Source organism: Canis lupus, chromosome 28, assembly GCF_003254725.2.
Source record: "Canis lupus dingo isolate Sandy chromosome 28, ASM325472v2, whole genome shotgun sequence".
In the NCBI taxonomy this organism is placed as follows: domain Eukaryota; kingdom Metazoa; phylum Chordata; class Mammalia; order Carnivora; family Canidae; genus Canis; species Canis lupus.
The window spans coordinates 19350471-19369148 of NC_064270.1; positions in this window are offsets into that span (position 1 = coordinate 19350471).

An 18678-nucleotide genomic window follows, 5' to 3' on the forward strand; every position below is an offset into this window, starting at 1 on the left:
TAAGATGGCACATTCTTTATCCCCTTTCAGTACTTTAGATACATCATTTAATTGACTTCTGTTTTTAATCATTCACATAATTAAAACAGCCATCAGCTTATTATTGCTTTCTTGAAGGTAACTCATCTTTTTTCCTCCTCTCTGGATGCTCTGAAGTTATTGTCTTTGGTTTTTAATTGTTTGCGTATGATTTGCCTAGATGAAGTTTTCTAAGATATTTTTTCCTCTTAGGATTCCTGGAGTTTCTTGAATTATGTTTGAAATTATGATTAAATTTATTATGATTTTAAAGAAGGCTAGTATTTCTCCACTTTGTTTTTCACCTAAAACTAATTTCATGCTTTGTATATTTTTTAAACATATATTATGTGTTTTTTTTTATAGTTTCCTTTTTTCTATTTCCTATCAGTTTTGGTCTCCTCCTTCAACTTGGATATTTTACATTTATTTAGGGCTTTCTGCTCTTTCTTTCTGCTCTTTTCTTTCTTTCTTTCTTTCTTTCTTTCTTTCTTTCTTTCTTTCTTTCTTTCTTCTTTCTTTCTTTCTTTCTTTCTTTCTTTCTTTCTTTCTTTCTTTCTTCTTTCTTTCTTTCTTTCTTTCTTTTGAGAGGAGAGAGAGAGGGGGTGGGTCAGAAGGGGAGAAGGAGAGACAATTTTAAGCAGGCTCAATGCCCAGTGTGGAGCCTGAGGAGCAGCTCCAACTCATGACCCTGAAATCATGACATGAGCCGAAAACAAGAGTCAGGTGCTTAACTGACTGAGCCCTTTGCTATTTCTTATATGATATTATACCAAATACTTAATTTTAATGATTGAATTTTTCATTTTTATACTTTTTGATTTGAGCATTTTCATGTTTTATGTCTTTTCTCAAAATTTCTTCTATTTTTTTGAATGCATTTGTTATAATCAGAATTATTTTTCTGGGGATGCCTGGGCGGCTCAGGCCTTCTGCTTAGGGCACAATCCCAGGATCCAGGATCCAGTCCTGGATCAGGCTCCCTGCGAGGAGCCTGCTTCTCCCTCTGGCTATGTCTCTGCCTCTCTCTCTGTGTCTCTCATGAATAAATAAATAAAATCTTAAAAAAAATAATTAAAAGTATTTTCTGAAAAGTCCAATTTATTTAGTCTCTTCTTTGTTATTTTTCTTATTTTACTATTGATTTGATGCCACTCAGTCTTCTTTTTTCCCATATATCAATTAACTGGATGCTTGACTTATACATTAAAAAATAAAGGAATTATGATGTTTTCTTTTTGCAAAGATATTTATATTTTATCAGGCAGGTAGCTGTGCAACAAATAAGCTTATCCTTAAAGAATGGTTTTAGGCTTTATTGATTGATCTGTTTAGTTTTTGTGTTTAATCCTAGGGAATGGTCATAATTCCCAAGGCCAAATCCTTCTCGGGTTTCAGCAGAAATCCCCATAAGTTTGAACTCCAACTTGCATCACCCCTGCTCTGGGTGACAGCAGACACCTCTTCTCTGGTCTTTCATTTATTACCTAATATTTTGTAGTAAGATTGTTTTGTAGCTAGATTTCATGGAGTTTTCCAGAAAGACGTTGGATGTTATTCCATGACTTGAGAATATGTGTTTGTAGATTTTGAGAATTGTTACTCTGTGGTTCTCTCTGCTTCCAAACTTTGTCCCTCATATTGATGTTATCTGATAGCCTGGAGCTTGGTCTCTGACTATTCAGACTCCCCAGTCCACTAAAATTGACACTTATTGCTTGGGATTCTATTCCCTGCACTGCCAACCAGAAAATATCCCAAGAAAAATCAAGAATAATATATCCCTCACTTTGTGTATTATCCTATCTCCAAAGACTGAGGCCCCTCAGGTACTCTTAGATACAAACATCTAACCATAACCATAAACATGCATATATATCTATGTATATGGATTTATAATTCTTTTCTAGGAGAAGATTAATCCACACATTCATAAACTGTAATCTCTGCTTCTCTTGCTAACTTAATTTTTTTTAAAACTGCTGCTTCAATGCATTTAGTATACTGAAATATTTAGTATTCTCTGAATATTGGTCTTACTTCCCTGATTTTACATATAGCATTCCCTCTTTCCTTGATACCTTTTCCTGTCTCATTGACTTTGTAAATCACTACTTATCTTTCAAGTTACTACTGACTTAACCATTCTTAATGGCCTCTTTTCCCACACCAGGATGAATTGTTAGTACTTTATGTGAAACTTGGAAATCTGTCCTTAACTATTTCCATACCATTTGCATAATACATTATTAATCAGATGTTCATTTGTCTGTTTCTCTCCCTAGATTATGAAGTTTTTTCATTGAGAGGGATTCTGTTTTGTACATTTCAGTATCACTGGTATCTGTTAGTATAGTGCCTGACATGTAGCATGTGCTATGTCACTTTTTAGTGGGTTTACTCATGAATATTTTTGCCTTCATCACTATAAACTTCATACTTAGACTGAAAGAGATGAACTTTTGAGCCCTATGATTCATAAAGGGAAAAATTTGCAAGACGGGAAATCTTTGTCACTACCAGAAGACCGCCCAGTAGGAAGTAGGTACTAATCCCAGGTCTTTATGTTGGTTGAAGTACTTGGACACACTAATTTTGGTAAGATTACTGGATCAAATATCAAGTTACCTTTGTAATGCCCACTTCTTATCCACCTATCAAAATGCCACATTGCTATCAATATGCAATGTACTTATTCCACTGGAATAACACCATTTAGTCTCCTATATTGTTCCTTTCTTCCGTATTTGGCAAATACAATATATCCTTCAAGCACCAGACTATATTCCTCCATTCCATGAAACCTCTGTGGACACTCATGTCTCTTTATTTCCTTCTTTGATATATCATCAGGTCTTCTCTGATTCACACTCAATTTGGTTTTGGCAAATTTCCTCTGGGTTTTACATCTCCTCATGATAGACTATGTGTTTCTTGAGAATAGACAGTAGATATTTTATCTTACCCCTGTTTTGTCAAACACTAAAGAAACAAACACACTGGTGAACTTATAGGGTAATCACAAGAAATATTAGTCAATAAAATGTGTAGTCATCTGACTCTTTTGGTTGGGAATGGTACAATTATATTGATTAATAAAGAATCAAAAAAATTAAACAATATACTCATAAGAGATTAATAGCTTCTACCTTATCCAATTTGCCATAACTTTACCACCTATATCATTTGCTTAGTGGTATTTCCTTAAATTGGCTTTAAATTCTTTCATCTATCTATCTATCTATCTATCTATCTATCTATCTATCTACTTACCTACCTACCTCCCTATAAATCACCTATAGAATCTACTTAGCCTCATAGAAAACATGAAAGCATGAGTTGAATGTATTACTTAAGCTTTATTTTTTCTTGTTAACAATGAAAATAATTTTTAAAAAAATCTCTGTCTGTACCACCCAACTTTTCCTGCAAGTTACCAGAGCTAGTTTGTCCATATGGAAGATAAGCTAGTCTTTTTTATTTTTTAAATTATATTTTATGTATTTTTGTTCTTCTCCCTAAGCCCTAGGGACATGTTTTCACTATAATTAGATACCATCCTGGTACCATTCAGCTTGGGGAAATCAATCCAGGCTCTACCATTTACTTTCTGCCCTTGCCTTGCCTCATCGAGCTGATTTCTATACCATCAGTTTTTTTTCTTCCAAGTTTTTATATAAATTTAAGTTAGTTAACATATAGTGTTAACATATAGTTTGGTTTCAGGAGTAGAATTTAGTGATTCATCACTTGCGTGTAACACCCACTGTTCTTCACAAGTGCCTTCCTTAATTTACCATTAGTTTTGAATCCAGATTCTTTCTTCTGTTTAAACCTTTTAGACTCATCACTTTGTTTAGCAGTCTGCCTGGCCTTTTTGATGGGCTCCTTAGCACTTCGACTACAGATCTTCATCCACTTTTCCTGAGCCCAGTCCTTGTTCATCATGCAGATAATATGAGACAGAATCAGAGAAGTATGGCTCAAAAGAGTCACCATTAAGAAAGCCAGTTATGCATTCTCACCCTGCCTAGCAGCAGTAGAAAGAATATTTGGTTATAAATCAAACCCAGGTCTGTGTGCATGTGATCTTCAAAAGTATACTTAATTTCTTAAGCTCAATTTTTTAAAAGATTTTACTTATTTATGAGGGGGGGGGGAGATTGGGGCAGAGACACAAGCAGGCTCCATGCAGGGAGCCCGACTCGGGACTCGATCCCGGACTTCCAGGATCAGGCTCTGGGCTGAAGGTGGCGCTAAACCGCTGAGCCACCCAGGCTGCCCTCAATTTTTCTTTTTAAGTCTAAAAAAATAAAGTGAATTTAATGTAGGGGCTGTAGGGGCTAAATGAAAATAAGAATTAATGTCCTTACTACTTCTAGCATAGGAAAAACTCAATAAAAGTTTATATCATTATTATTTTAATGCTATTATTATGCTTATTAAGTATACCACTACCACTATTTACAATGGGCCTTAGTAGCTGGATCAATTCCAAATACTCCATTTCTTGGCAACTTCTAGAGAATCCAAAGAGTGTTGTCTGCTGACTCACCCTGCCCTGGCATCTGGCTCTCAGCTCTGTTGGCTGTCTGTGTAGGCAGCTGTTTCTTACAAAGGCAAGTCTTTTCTGAGGCAACCATGAGAGCAAGGACCCACAAGACAAAAATCTAGAGAAGTAATTATTTTAATTATTATTTTTTCTGAGATGAATCTTTACTAAAAACCAGAAGCCCAATATTACAGCTATTATTTAGTGGAAAAAAGATATATACAGTAGATAAACAACACTTTGTTGATAGGTCCTATGGACAGGAGACGATGACATAATCTTCTGTTAGGCAGCCCTGAAGAGTTCATCCTTGAAGGACAACTGAGTGGGGATCTGCTTAATTTTTTTTTTATTTTTTTTACTGAGGCACATTTCCTCCTGAGCAATATTTCCAATATTCCAACTATTCAATCCATGTCCACCACTTTGCCACTTTTACACCTGTCATCCATTAGGCCAGGGCTTTGAGGTTTTTGGTGGTTATCCATGACTTACCAAAGGCACCAATCAGCTTCAGGAGACAACAAACTCTTGCTTATAACAGTAGGGTAGTCAAGCATTGCTTGGCCCTTCTATTAACTCTAGTCAATAGTAAGCTATTACTACCCACACAAAGGAAAAGCCTTTAAGTGTTGTGGCCTGATGGTAGTAGAGGTTGAGTTAATAAGGGAGTCAGGGAACAGAGAGCCTTGCAAAGTGATCACAGAGATAAGGTATAATGTTTATTTCCTCATCCTAGTAACATAAAATCCAAGGGAATTTTAATGAGAATTTTTCTGATTGCAAATAGCCAACAGGAATTTCTTCTAGGATACTGATTTAAACATTGCATTTATGTGTGTGGTTATTTGGCCAGGCATATATAGAGGACTGGGCTAAGAGGCAGTGAGTATTTAGCAATGAAACTCATCTGAGTTTTTCTGGAGTTTAAGGTCCCAAAAGCACTTTTAGAGGGATCGGGGATATACTAGAAAGGACACATAGCTTGGGTTCATATATATCTATGTTTGAGTTCCAGCTCTACCTCTTATTGGTCATGCAATACTGAGAAAATTATTTCCCCCATCTGAGCTTTAGGTAAAATGAACAACCTAACACTTAGAAATAGGAAATAACTTCAAATAGAGTTAATAGCAATAACAATACCTATACCTACTTTAACAAAGCACTTTTCAGGATTAAGTGAAAGAATACTGGTGGAAGACCCTGTATTAGTTTATCATTGCTTCTATAAAAAATGACAATATACTTGGGGAAGCTTAAAAGAACAAACATTTATTATCTTACACTTCTATAGGATAGATGTCCAACACAGGTCTCAGTGAGCTAAAGTCAAGGTAGCAAAGTGGCATTACTTTCTGAGGTTCTAGGGAAGAATCCATTTCCTTGCCCTTTCTGGCAACTGGAGGCCCTCAACATTTCCTGGTTCATGTCCCCTTCTTCATCTTCAAAGTCAAGTGGTGGGCCAAGTCCTTCTCTACTGCATCATTTTGACTTCCTCTTCTTGGCCCCTCTCCCATTTTAAGAACCCTAGTGATTACATTGGGCCCACCTGATAATCCAAGATAATCTCCCCCATTTTAAAATCCCTAATTTAGGGACTCCTGGGTGGCTCAATGGTTAAGCATCTGCCTTCAGTTCAGGGCATGATCCTGGATCCCGGGATCGAGTCCCACATGGGGCTCCCTGCATAGAGCCTGCTTTTCCCTCTGCCTATGTCTCTGCCTCTCTCTCTCTGTCTCTCATGACTAAATAAAATATTTATAAAAAAATATTTATAAAAAATCCCTAACTTAATCACATTCACAGAGTCCTTTGCTGTGTAATACAACATATCCATAGGATCCAGGGATTAGGCTGTGGACAGTTCTGGGGAGAAATATTCTGTGTACCACAGAGCTTTATAAAATGCAGATCTATACTCATGACATTATTGGCATATCAGAACATTGTGGTTTGTAACTGAAATTCTGGGGAGGGGTGGAGATTATATTTATCTCACTTTCGCCACTGTCATGGAAAGTCATTTCACCTTTCCTTGGGCCTAGAGGGCTCGATGATAGGGGTGTTGACTTACCTCAATGCTTCGATGCATTTATGTCACATATATAGGATCAGAAAAATTGTAATACTACGTAACACTGGTGGTCAAGCTGCCAGGTGAAGAGATAATGAGTCAAATTCAAAGTTAGCAATCAAGCTTTTTTATATTTAAATTCAGTTTGCCAACATAGAATATAACATCCAGTGCTCATGACATCACGTGCCCTCCTTAATGCCCGTCACCACGTTACCCCATCTCCCCATCCACCTCCCCTTCCACAAAGGCAAGGAGACAAAAGCAAACTTGAACTATTGGGACTTGATCAAGATAAAAAGTGTCAGCAGAGCAAAGGAAACAGTCAACAACAAAACTAAAAGGCAACCTACAGAATGGGAGAAGACATTTGCAAATGACATACCTGGTAGATGGCTAGTATACAAGATTTATAAAAAAGCTTATCAAACTCAACACCTAAGAAACAAACAATCCAGTCGTGAAATGGGCAGAAGACATTTCTTTTTTTTTTTAAAGATTTTATTTATTTATTCATATGAGAGAGAGAGAGAGGCAGAGACACAGGCAGAGGGACAAGCAGGCTCCATGCAGGGAGCCTGACGTGGGACTCAGTCCTGGGTCTCCAGGATCAGGCCCTGGGCTGAAGGCAGTGTTTAAACCACTGAGCAACCCGGCTGCCCTGGACATACATTTCTACAAAGACCTACACATGGCCAACATGCACATGAAAAAATGCTCCGCAGCACTTGCCATCAGGGAAATACAAATCAAAACCACAATGAGATACCACCTCACACCAGTGAGAATGGGGAAAATTAACAAGGCAGGAAACAACCAATGTTGGCAAGGATGTGGGAAAAGGGCAACTCTCCTGCACTGTTGGGAATGCAAGCTGGTGCATCTACTCTGGAAAGCAATGAAGCTTTTATTCTCTTAGGAGACAGCACAAGCAAGAGACAAAAGGAAAAAGGGCCAACTCCCCAGTGATCTATTTTTCCCCTCACAACAGTACCTGGCTGTAAGGAGTATATGTAGACAGTTGACATGTAGCCTAAGTGGGGGAATCATCTCACTGCTGAGAAGCCCTACAGAAAAGGCTCATTTCTTTTCATGGACCCAGGGACCAGAGGAAGAGAGAAGGAGGTGTAGAAGTGGAGAAAATGGAGTAATAGTGAAATATTGGGTATCGCCAATGGCCACTGATCAGGAGGTCTTGGCAGAAGTGCTTCTGGATGCAGCTGCCTGAGCATGAGTCCTCAACTACAGCTTCCTCCAGAAAACTGCAGTGCCCAGAGTGTGCATCATGAAGCCTTCCTGGCAACCCTTGAAAAAGCCCCTGGGGGAAAAAAAAAGGAAAAAAAAAAAGAAAAAGCCCCTGGGCAGGCCTGGAAGATCACATAGGATTTGGGCCTTGAGCCAGACTTCTCGGGTGCTATATGTTTTAAAAAACAAACAACCCCCACCCACAAAAATAAATAAATAAGTAAATAAACAAACAAATAAATAAATAAACTTCAGATGAATTGCTATAATAACTTTACTTTATAAAGCACCTATAAAAAATAGGTGCTTTTTTGGTGACAAGAAAGTATTACTCATCTGTAATTAAAAATGACACTTACAAATTGTAGGAAGTGATGTATAAGTAGGCACATTTGCTGAAATGTTACATACTGACCTTTTCCCATATAATTTCCATAGAATTGCTATTGAATCTGAAAGAAATCTGAAATTAGAACTTGTGTCCTAGATTTTTTTACCTGTTAGCTTATGAGTCTATGCTACTCCTTGATAAAAAAAGGGAGAATCATCTTCCCCTCCCTTGTTTAAGGAATGTGGAAACAGGGAAACAGGGAATCTTTTTGTCTGCAGATACAGTTGATCTTAGCAGCAGCATCATAATTCACCCTTGAGAAAAATTGGGCTAAGGATGGAAATAAATCTTTTATGTTCATTTTCTTCATTCCCATTTGGCTCAAGCTGTGATGTTCCTGGTAGCACATATTCCATGACTTTGTCCAGTTGAGTTTTAAATAACTCAGACGATTGTCCTCTTACTATTCCTCCTGGGATCCAATTCCACCATCAAATGGAGCTGACTGTTCTTGATATGATATTCTTCTGCTGAATTCTGGAAGAATTTTCCTTTACTCAATTTTACCTCCATAAAGAAAATCAATAAGAATACACATAGAAAAGCAAGAGAAGAAAGTGGTAGTGAGATGAACTGGAGCAAGAGAGTGCTTGTTCTGTTTTGTATTGTTTTGTTTTGATGGGGTGGGAGAGGGATAGAAGGAGGTAGGAAGCAGGCTGTACCAGGATACACTAAAAGAAAAGACAAGTTGATGAGACACAAAAATAAAACAGGCCCTTCAGAATGGCTCTGAGGAGACAGCCCAGCCCAGAGTCAATGGCAAGCCCCCTGTCTGATTCTTCCCACTCTGTGTGAAATGAACCTCAAGGTACTGATTTTGGTAATGTCTGTGGATTTGCTGGAGTCTCTGGGTTGTTAACTTCAGATTGATATTTAACCATTTAAAAAAGCAGCACAACAATAGTTTGAACATTTGTGTTGGAGGAGTTGGGAAATCCTGGTGAAGAGATTAACTCTCTTACAGATTCTAATATTGTCACTTATCTGTTACCTTTCCCACAGACAACCTCTACTCCCCTTTCCCATCCTAGAAGATATCCTCCTGTCCATGGGTCTTGGAACTCCGTTCTCCATGGATGCAATTCTTGCAACTAACAACAAGAAGCTGGTGGGTCTCTATTGTCTCCAGAGACAACAAAGCACTAGTTTCTCCCCACCCACCTGTCAAGGTAGTCCTTCCAGATGAGTGCCACAAAGATAAAGGCGTCTAATGATATTCTTCAAGTTGTTTTGTAAAAAGATTTGCAGAAATGGGAATGATATTAAAAGAAGTATTTCTTTAGTGTCACTCCAAAACAGAAATTCTTTAAATGGAATCAAGACCTGCTCTACATTATATACATTTAATGTCAGAGTTTCAAGCCCTCAGGATGCCTCTAATTATATCACTCTCCTGTTTATCTCTCCTCTTCCTCCAGCCCAATGGTTAACCTAGTTTTTGAAAGGGAATATAAGGGAAGGGGGAAGAAATGTGTGGGAAATATCAGAAAGGGAGACAGAACATAAAGACTCCTAACTCTGGGAAACAAACTAGGGGTGGTGGAAGGGGGGAAGGCGGGGGGTGGGGGTGAATGGGTGACGGGCACTGAGGGGGGCACTTGACGGGATGAGCACTGGGTGTTATTCTGTATGTTGGTAAATTGAACACTAATAAAAAATAAATTCATTAAAAAAATAAATAATAAACCTTTCTAAATTTTTACAGGAAAAAAAAATCCTGAACACCATCCATTAGACTCAGCCTGATCTGAAGTTTGAGTTTTCAGTCTCACGTCTACCCTGCATCTTATCCCCATTGATTAACTTTCTAAAATGAGTCACAGCCCTTCATGCCTCAGAGGTCTCAACATGCTACAGTTCCCTTGGCTTTTACTGCATCCTCCAGTACTCGCCTCTTTCCCTCATCAAAGTTTAGTCACTTTTCCTATTATTATTTAATTGTCACACCTTCAGAATAAAGTTCTCTGAGCACTCATACTAAGTCAATTTACCCGTCATGAGCTCTCACAATGCCCTGCACATATCTATTACAGCAGGTAAAATCACACTGTTGTATAGGTAAATATGCAAGTATGTCTTTCCCCTCTATCCTCCCCCATTAGCATGAGGGACCCCTATGAGGACAGGGAGGGACCTTGTCTATTTCCTGGTACAGTGTACATTATGTAGCTTTCTGTTGGGTAAATAACTTTGTATGTTACAATCCTAACTGAGGATGACCAGAGAATAACCATACAGCAACTGCCCAACTTCAGAGACCTTTGGGTGGCTGCTCAAAATAACTGAACTGAATAAGCAAAGCGTTTTCCATGTGGAAACTTGTTTGGTGCCTTTTTAAGTCCTCAAATCAATCCCTGAACATGTACAACCACCTTATAATAGATACCTAGTCTTTTACACAATATAACACAGACACTACTTCACTAAATACTTGAAGCATCCTCACTACTAGTTACATTTCCATTAGGAATTCTGAAAAATCCTCCTTATGGTTTGTACATGTATATATATACATGTTTATGTGTTTGTGTACTTTTTTCTGATTCAAACTGTAAATCTACTAAAATGTGATGACATCTTATTTTGTTACGGCATAAAGTGAATTGTTAAGTAATAACTTATTTAGTAATGTGCTGGATCCAGCTTATATTGGCTTGTGAGAGCTGATTGTGAGCTTCGCTTCCCAATTCTGTATTTGATCATGTCAAATACGTAGCTTGAAGCCAGACATGGTGGGAATATTTACACCAGGAAAATCAGCAAACACTAGAAATCAGGGCTGTCTTCTATGGAGGATTGGTTGTTAAATATTTACCAGAAAAAAACAATAGTTATAGTACCAGTTAAAGATAATAATTGCCTGTATTTTGAGAAAATTCAGAGGCTCTCAGAGAAGTCTACAGTTAGTGGATCACTAACAGTGAATAGCTAACTGTGATAATCAAATTCCTGTATAGGTAAGGACTGTCTTAGAAGACTGGAGGGTCCTATTATTGGTGGGAACAATTCCTCAATTATTCAGAAGCTGAGTGATTCAAGATACAAATAAAAGGAGACTGGCAAATTTAAAATCCAGCATTAGCAGGTGTCAATGTTAAAAAAAAAAACCCACCAAACAATGCTGGTTATGTGGAGAAGAAATCTATTCCAGAGTTATTACTGGGGTGAAAGGGCAGGGATATTTTTAGAAATAAGAGTGAATAAACAGTGTTTGATGCCCTCTGCTAGGAAGACACAGAAGCTTAGAAATTATATAAGAAGAAGCATAAAAACAATCAGTGCACCAAGTATAGGTTGGTAAAGAGCATTCCACAGAAATTGGTACTGAGAGTTGAAAACATCATGAGGCAATCTTATAAGCAGGGTCTCATGGTTAGCACGTTTAGAAAATCTCTAAATTGTAATTAGATATTTAGCAAAGTGTGATACTCCAACAAATTTGTACCACACTTAAGTTGAGTTGCCAAGGTCAGCATCCAAAGACCCAAAGATGGATGACCAGAAAGGGAGAACCAAGTTGAGCCTGGATCTGTGGGGCTGAGGGAAACTGAGCCCAGGCTCCTTCACCCATTAACCCATCCTAGTAGTCTCTTTTCACTTAGTCTCTACTGCACTTATTGCCTGTTTTGCTCACAAGGCAATAAGATTGTGATGCTTGTGGTGGTCATTCTCTTCAAATGTAGCACCTTTAGTCATTCTCTTTGCTACCCTGTGCCTGGCACAAAACATGATGCCTGAAGATGCTTCAAGTTTGAAAATAGTCATTCTTTATATCTAAGTCACATGCATCATTTCACCTATGGTGCCAGCAATCACCAGGAACATCCTACTAACTCTTTTTTTTTAAGATTTTATTTATTTAATCATGAGAGACACAGAGAGAGGCAGAGACAGAGAGGGAGAAGCAGGCTCCCTATAGTAGCCAGATGTGGGACTTGCTCCCAGACCCCAGGACCACGCCCTGAGTCAAAGGCAGATGCTCAACTGCTGAGCCACCAAGGCCAACTATTTTTACATATTTTGTCCTGAATGCTGAACCCCCAACCACACAGCTGTAAATGTTCAGGCCTGGCTACTCCATGTAGACATCCTCTCAGGTGTCATTATGGCAACCAATACATATCTCTCTTGGAGCTAACTAAAGCTTTGGAATTTTTTTCTTTTCTCTCTTTTATTCTATCTGTTTTGAACAAATTCCAGGTGTCAGTGATGCAGGTGGTCCAACTTTGTACACTGCTATGTGCTTTAATTAAGCTTGCTTCTGGATCAGACTTTTGGCTCCCTGCTGAGTGTTCCCAGATCCAGAGCTTGGTGGGGGTTCTGGGAAGGCCTTTCTGTTCTCTTGTTGGATCCTGTAGTGGGTGATTATTGGTTTTTAGAGATACTTGGGCTCTACAGACTTATTTAATTCACACTGATTTCTGAAATCCACCCACAGTCATTTATGTTTATGTCTACTGCTTGTGAAACTTCAGATTTAATATATAAGCACATTATCTGACACTAAGAAGAAGTTAGGGATATATACTTTTTCCATTCTGTCCTTATCATCCTTGTTTTTAATTTTTGTTGTGGTTTTAGCTAAGAAACTAACCAAAGAAATGTGTACGTTACTTTATTTTCTTTTATTAGTTTGGATGGTGAAATTTAAGGTGGCTAGGAAGAGTGTAATTTCAGCCTTGTTACTACCTCACTGAATGATCTCGAGCAAGTCACCTCATCTTTTCAGTTGTCTGCTTCCCCATTTGCACAATGAATAACTCCAATGCTGTGTTGGTTTTAATATACTATGGAGAGACAGCCCAGAAGCCAGAAAGCCGTGGAGAGGGACACAACTGCTTTAATCCACTGGATACTTGGTTAAAGACTGAAGTAGAGATCAGTGGATATTAAAAAGTCAAGAGGCAATGCCTTTATTTTCTCCTAAATAATGGTATATTATCCATAGTGTGTCCATTTATAACATTAATGCAGTAAGGCAAGATAAGAAAAAATACAGGGTAATAAAAAACAGATCTTACAAGATGATACATGCAAATTGCTAGCCATTGTGCTGATCAATTTGCATGTATCTTATTTATTTATTTGTTTGTTTATTTATTTATTTATTTATTTATTTATTTATTTATTTATTTATTTATTCATGAGAGACACAGAGAGAGGCAGAGGCACAGGCAAAGGGAGAAACAGGCCCCATTCAGGGAACCTGATGTGGGACTCAATCCCAGGACTCCAGGATCGCGCCCCGGCCAAAGGCAGGTGCTAAACTGCTGAGCCACCCAGGGATCCCCTCTCCTTTTATAATACAACAGCTCTATAGGTAGGCATTATTGTCTCCATATTACACATGATCCTTAAAGAGTCAAACAATTTGCTTTGTGTCAGATCACTAACAAATTGTGTGTATCACATTCCAATCCAAATCTTTTTAAAAAAAATCTTTTTTTTAAAATTTTTATTTATTTATGATAGTCACAGAGAGAGAGAGAGAGGCAGAGACACAGGCAGAGGGAGAAGCAGGCTCCATGCACCAGGAGCCCGACGTGGGATTTGATCCCGGGTCTCCAGGATGGCGCCCTGGGCCAAAGGCAGGCGCCAAACCGCTGTGCCACCCAGGGATCCCCCCAATCCAAATCTTTAAGTAAGTAACACTGCCAACCCGAGAACGATGGAGACCAGTGCCATATTCTTTAGCAAGTTTCTGGATTTAATACTTGGATGCACTCCAGAGTCCTCAACAGTGTAAGGGAAGATCATGGGAGGTTATATTCCAGGGTCTATGAAATCTGGAGTTTATGTGGTTCGGTCAACAGTGTGCTTTCACTAATTAAGTGGTCTCCTTCATGTCAGGCAGATGCAAGATGGAATAAATATTCTCCTTATCCTTTTTCAGGCAACAGCATCTCTGCCATGTTCACCAACAATATTACCAAAGACGTGATCTTCCAACTTGCAAACCAGTTTTCTAAGAAAATGGAAAGTAGATTAATTAGATTACATGGTGACTGGGTGACGGGCACTGAGGGGGGCACTGGACAGGATGAGCACTGGGTGTTATACTACACGTTGGCAAATCAAACTCCAATAAAAATATACAAAAATTAGATAAATAGTCTCGTGCCCTGAAACAAACAAACAAACAAACAAACAAACAAACAAACAAAAACAAACCCCAAAGACCCCAAAACTATTCTATCCTTAAGCAGTGTTGTTTGTACAGGTCATTGCTATTTGCAAAGATCATCATCTATAAAGTAAACTCCTGTCACTCACTGTTCATTCTTTGGCTTATTGCTTCCCCCCCCCACTCTTATATTAAGAAAAATAATAATCCTGGAGTTAATGTGCTTATTCTATACTCCAAAAGAGGGTATGCAGCGAATGTGTACATAATTGTTATGTTCTCCCAGGAGACTATATATACATGAGTTGTTTGTGTAACATGAGTTATTGACCTATTTTTGGGTGTTTTTCACTGACATTGGTAACATCTGCAAGTGTGATGAAAGCATGGACCCCTCCTGACAACCAGATCCCTCAAAGAAGTCTCCTCTATCATTTCTAAGCTACAGGTGATCTGATCTAGTCTAGTTTCCTATTCACCAGGGCTGGGATGTTAAGGGCAGTGAGGGACACAATATAGAACTTTGCCCTCATTAACTTCCTCCTGTATTTTCTGGTAATGTATAGTTTCAAATTACAGGGAAACCTTTTGATTTAGTGTAAAAGTAAAATTGAAATGTATTTTAAGAATAAGGGAAGGGTCTCAAAGAAGCAGAAAAAAACTCTTGAGGCTCAAGAAGGAAATAGAAGCAGGATAGGGAAAGATGTCAGGAATCAATAGAGCCCTCTGTGCCTCTCACATTTCTGCTTTATGCAGTCATTCTGCTTCATTCTTCTCTTTCTCTGTAAACTGGCTTTGCCCTTACCCCCACATTCAATTACATGGTACAAAGGGCTGTTCTTCGACTCATGATAAAAAAAAATAACTGTTCCATGTCAAAGAAAGTTTTCTGACTTTCATGTGTTAGGTGCTGTGCTAGATTAAATCATTGGTCCTAATTCATTATTTCCCTGTAGAAGAAAAATAACATTCTTACGCTTGTCATGGCTTCACAGTGGGGAGAGACTACTCTTTGGGCTTCAGTGTGTGATGTGCTTTGGCTGATGGGATTTAAATTGATATAATGGAAGCAGAAGCTTTAACTGTGTTCGGAAAGTTGTCTTTTTACACTCCAGTGATCTGCCATTAGAAGAACATGCTCTGGGTAGCTGCTGTTCCTTCAGACTTCAGAATAAATGTATGTGGTGCAGGCATAAATCAAACATGTAGCCTAGAACAGAGCCAGTCTAGGTAAGTCAAACCACAGCCAATGTACAGACTCATATAATAAGATCATACTGGTGTTGCAAGCTGTTGACATTTGGCATGGCATATTTTACAATATTACTGTGCAATTGCTGACTGAGAAAGAAATTGGCTTTGAAAATGATGTGTTACCATAACAGAAGTCTAAAACAGAAGGCTTTGGTACTGGGAATGAATAGTAAGGAAACATTTAGAGGATGCTGGAAAAGTGGTAACCCATGTTATGTAGTGGCAAAATATTTGGTAAATCAATCACCTGTGGCAACGTGGAAAACAGGAGATATTATTAATAAATAAGCCTTCAGCTAGGTGGTTGTGAGTCATAATATTGAAAATGTGAGCTGGTGACTACTAGGTGAATTTGATAAGCTCTAATTACAAAATAAATGAGCACAAAAAGAGAAACAGGAAAAAAGATTTGTAAATGTAATTGAGAGGAAATATATATGGCGCACATATTCCAAGATTTACAAGGTTAAAAAAGGTTAAAAAAATAAAACTTTTAAATTATTTCAAAGTTTTGGGTATTCAAACAAAGCTTTAGGACAAAGTCCCAAACTGGACACTGCCATTAGGAGGCAATCTAAAGGCAAAGGAAGTCTAGGATGTGGTTATCACATTCTTTGTTAAGAATTTCTGGAAGGAAAAAAAAAAAAGAATTTCTGGAAGGATTAAAGTGATCTAAGTGGAAACTTTCAGCAGAACAAAAGGATTCTTAGAAGTACTAAAGGCATGATCTGATAGAAGCTTGATAAACTCTAAGTTTCCTTAATTAACTCTGGATTCTAGAGACAGGGTGAGACATGTCAGAAAAGAATTGTGAATGTGGCTTCTTGACATTCATGTTTTCTGGAACTCAAAAGTATATATTTAGAGTAATTGCAGACTTACATTTCTTACCTGAAGATAGAAAAAGAGCATCTTCAAATTGCAGTTGAACAAAGGATTTCAGGTGAGATCTATTGGTTCTTTAACCACCAATTTTCCCCATCCCTGTGTTTGTCTCATGTTTGACTTGATCCTGGGAACTAACAGACACAGCTGGGTATATTGTGTGAGGCCACACTGCCCAGTCAGAGCCCACACCTTGCCTGACACATCTCTCTTAGACTTGAGTAGAGGATAACACAGTGAGGTAGAGAGCAGCTGGGGCGAGTTACCTACAATTTGCCAAGAGGGAGATGGCTCTAGGTCACAGGAGACTAAAAATCTCAGAATTTTATTGTGTTCATGAAAATTATCAGAATATCTAGGGAGACCTTTAAAATAATGAGTTCTGCATAACTCTGGGAAACGAACTAGGAGGGGGGTGGAAGGGAAAATGGGTGGGGGGTGGGGGTGACTGGGTGACGGGCACTGAGGGGGGCACTTGAAGGGATGAGCACTGGGTGTTATTCTATATGTTGGCAAATTGAACACCAATAAAAAATAAATTTATATTAAAAAATAAAATAAAATAATGAGTTCTGGCCCACAAAATGCAAAACAAATATGGCCTTTTTTATTCCTATATAATCATTACATTTAAAACTTACTGTGTTATTAAGAAGGGTCTTATAAATGTTTAATGTTTCCAAGTAGATTCCCCACTAAAAAGCCTGCCTTGAGGACCACAGGGAATTTGAGTATAAAGAACAGGCAACGAGGGGCTCTCATGTCTACACACCAACACTTCACTGATTTGATGTGCAGACTTTGAGAATGTGATACTCTGGGGCTTCTGCTGGCTCTGTTTACAGAAACCCAGCAGATGTCAATGCTCAGATCTTTGTGCAGGTTAAAGACATCCCTTTTATCTTCAAGAGGAAAGAAAAGGGACTCGCTAAGCCAGTCCAAGTAAGTGTGGTTTGGTCAACACATAGACAGCTGGACTTGGAATCAAGGGAGTTGATGCTCCGGGACAAACAGAATCTTGCCTGTACAAAGCACATGGCTCTTAGGTTTTTGTTTTTGTTCCGTCAGCTGTAAAATGGAGAATAATGAGAGGTAAAACAAAAATGCTCCTGCATCAAGCTAACACAAAAAGGGATCTCTCCCCTTTTGTTGCTTCATTTCCATCATCACTTCCTCATTTATGCTGGTTGTAAAGCATCAGATGCAGCTATGCTTGGCTTGTGTCTATTGATGTTGACTTTCTGAATGTAAAATGTTCCATTTTAGTTACTATTGAGCAAAAAGGCCTATATACTGAAGACCTCACACAGATATAAGGATGGGCTGAGAGCAGTGGTGGTTTTTATATTGTCTTTCTTCAGCAAGATGATCCAAAACCTACCTGTTGGAAATTATATTCTCCCAAAGATATTTTTGACCCCTGCACCATCATGGGACACCCTGGAATATTCTAGCAGGCATCTTTACTTTTTCTCTATTTACCCTCTTCTACCATATCTGTCCGTAGCTACACATTTTCTTCCTTGATATAACACAACACTCCAGTGACTATAGTTGTCAGTGACTTGAGTTTGCACTTGGGGGTTTTACCTCCTACCCAGACATCATACCCCTAAGAAAAATTTAGTAAAGAATAGTATTCTCATCTCTAAGATTCTTCATCCTAGGACTTGTGCCTATAAGAAATGCAGAACTGAAGACCTTCCTGAACCACATTAAGACGAAGCTCCCTAGTTTCTTCTTTTAATAAAGAGTGACTTTTGTATCCGATTATTATTGATACTTTTCGTAAAAGAGTTCACAATATTTTGTTGGCTCAGGCTCCATTAAACCTAAATTCAACCTTTCTGAAAATTCAGTGAGGATGTCCCTCTGCTTTCCTCTCTACTGCCAGGCTACCCAGATTTTCCCCGAGGTTATTTGGGCGGTATCATAGAAAAAGAAAACTGCTCTAGATGGCTATTGCTAGGGTCCCAGGGCCTCACAGGTGGATTACTGTTTTGCGCATTGGATATGAAAGATGGTTAGAGGCACAGAAGATAGAATTCTGGGAAAAAGGGATTATGTTAGAACTAGCAGGAAATAAAATAGGGCCATTACACCCTAAACACGTGGTGGGAGTTAGCAGTAAA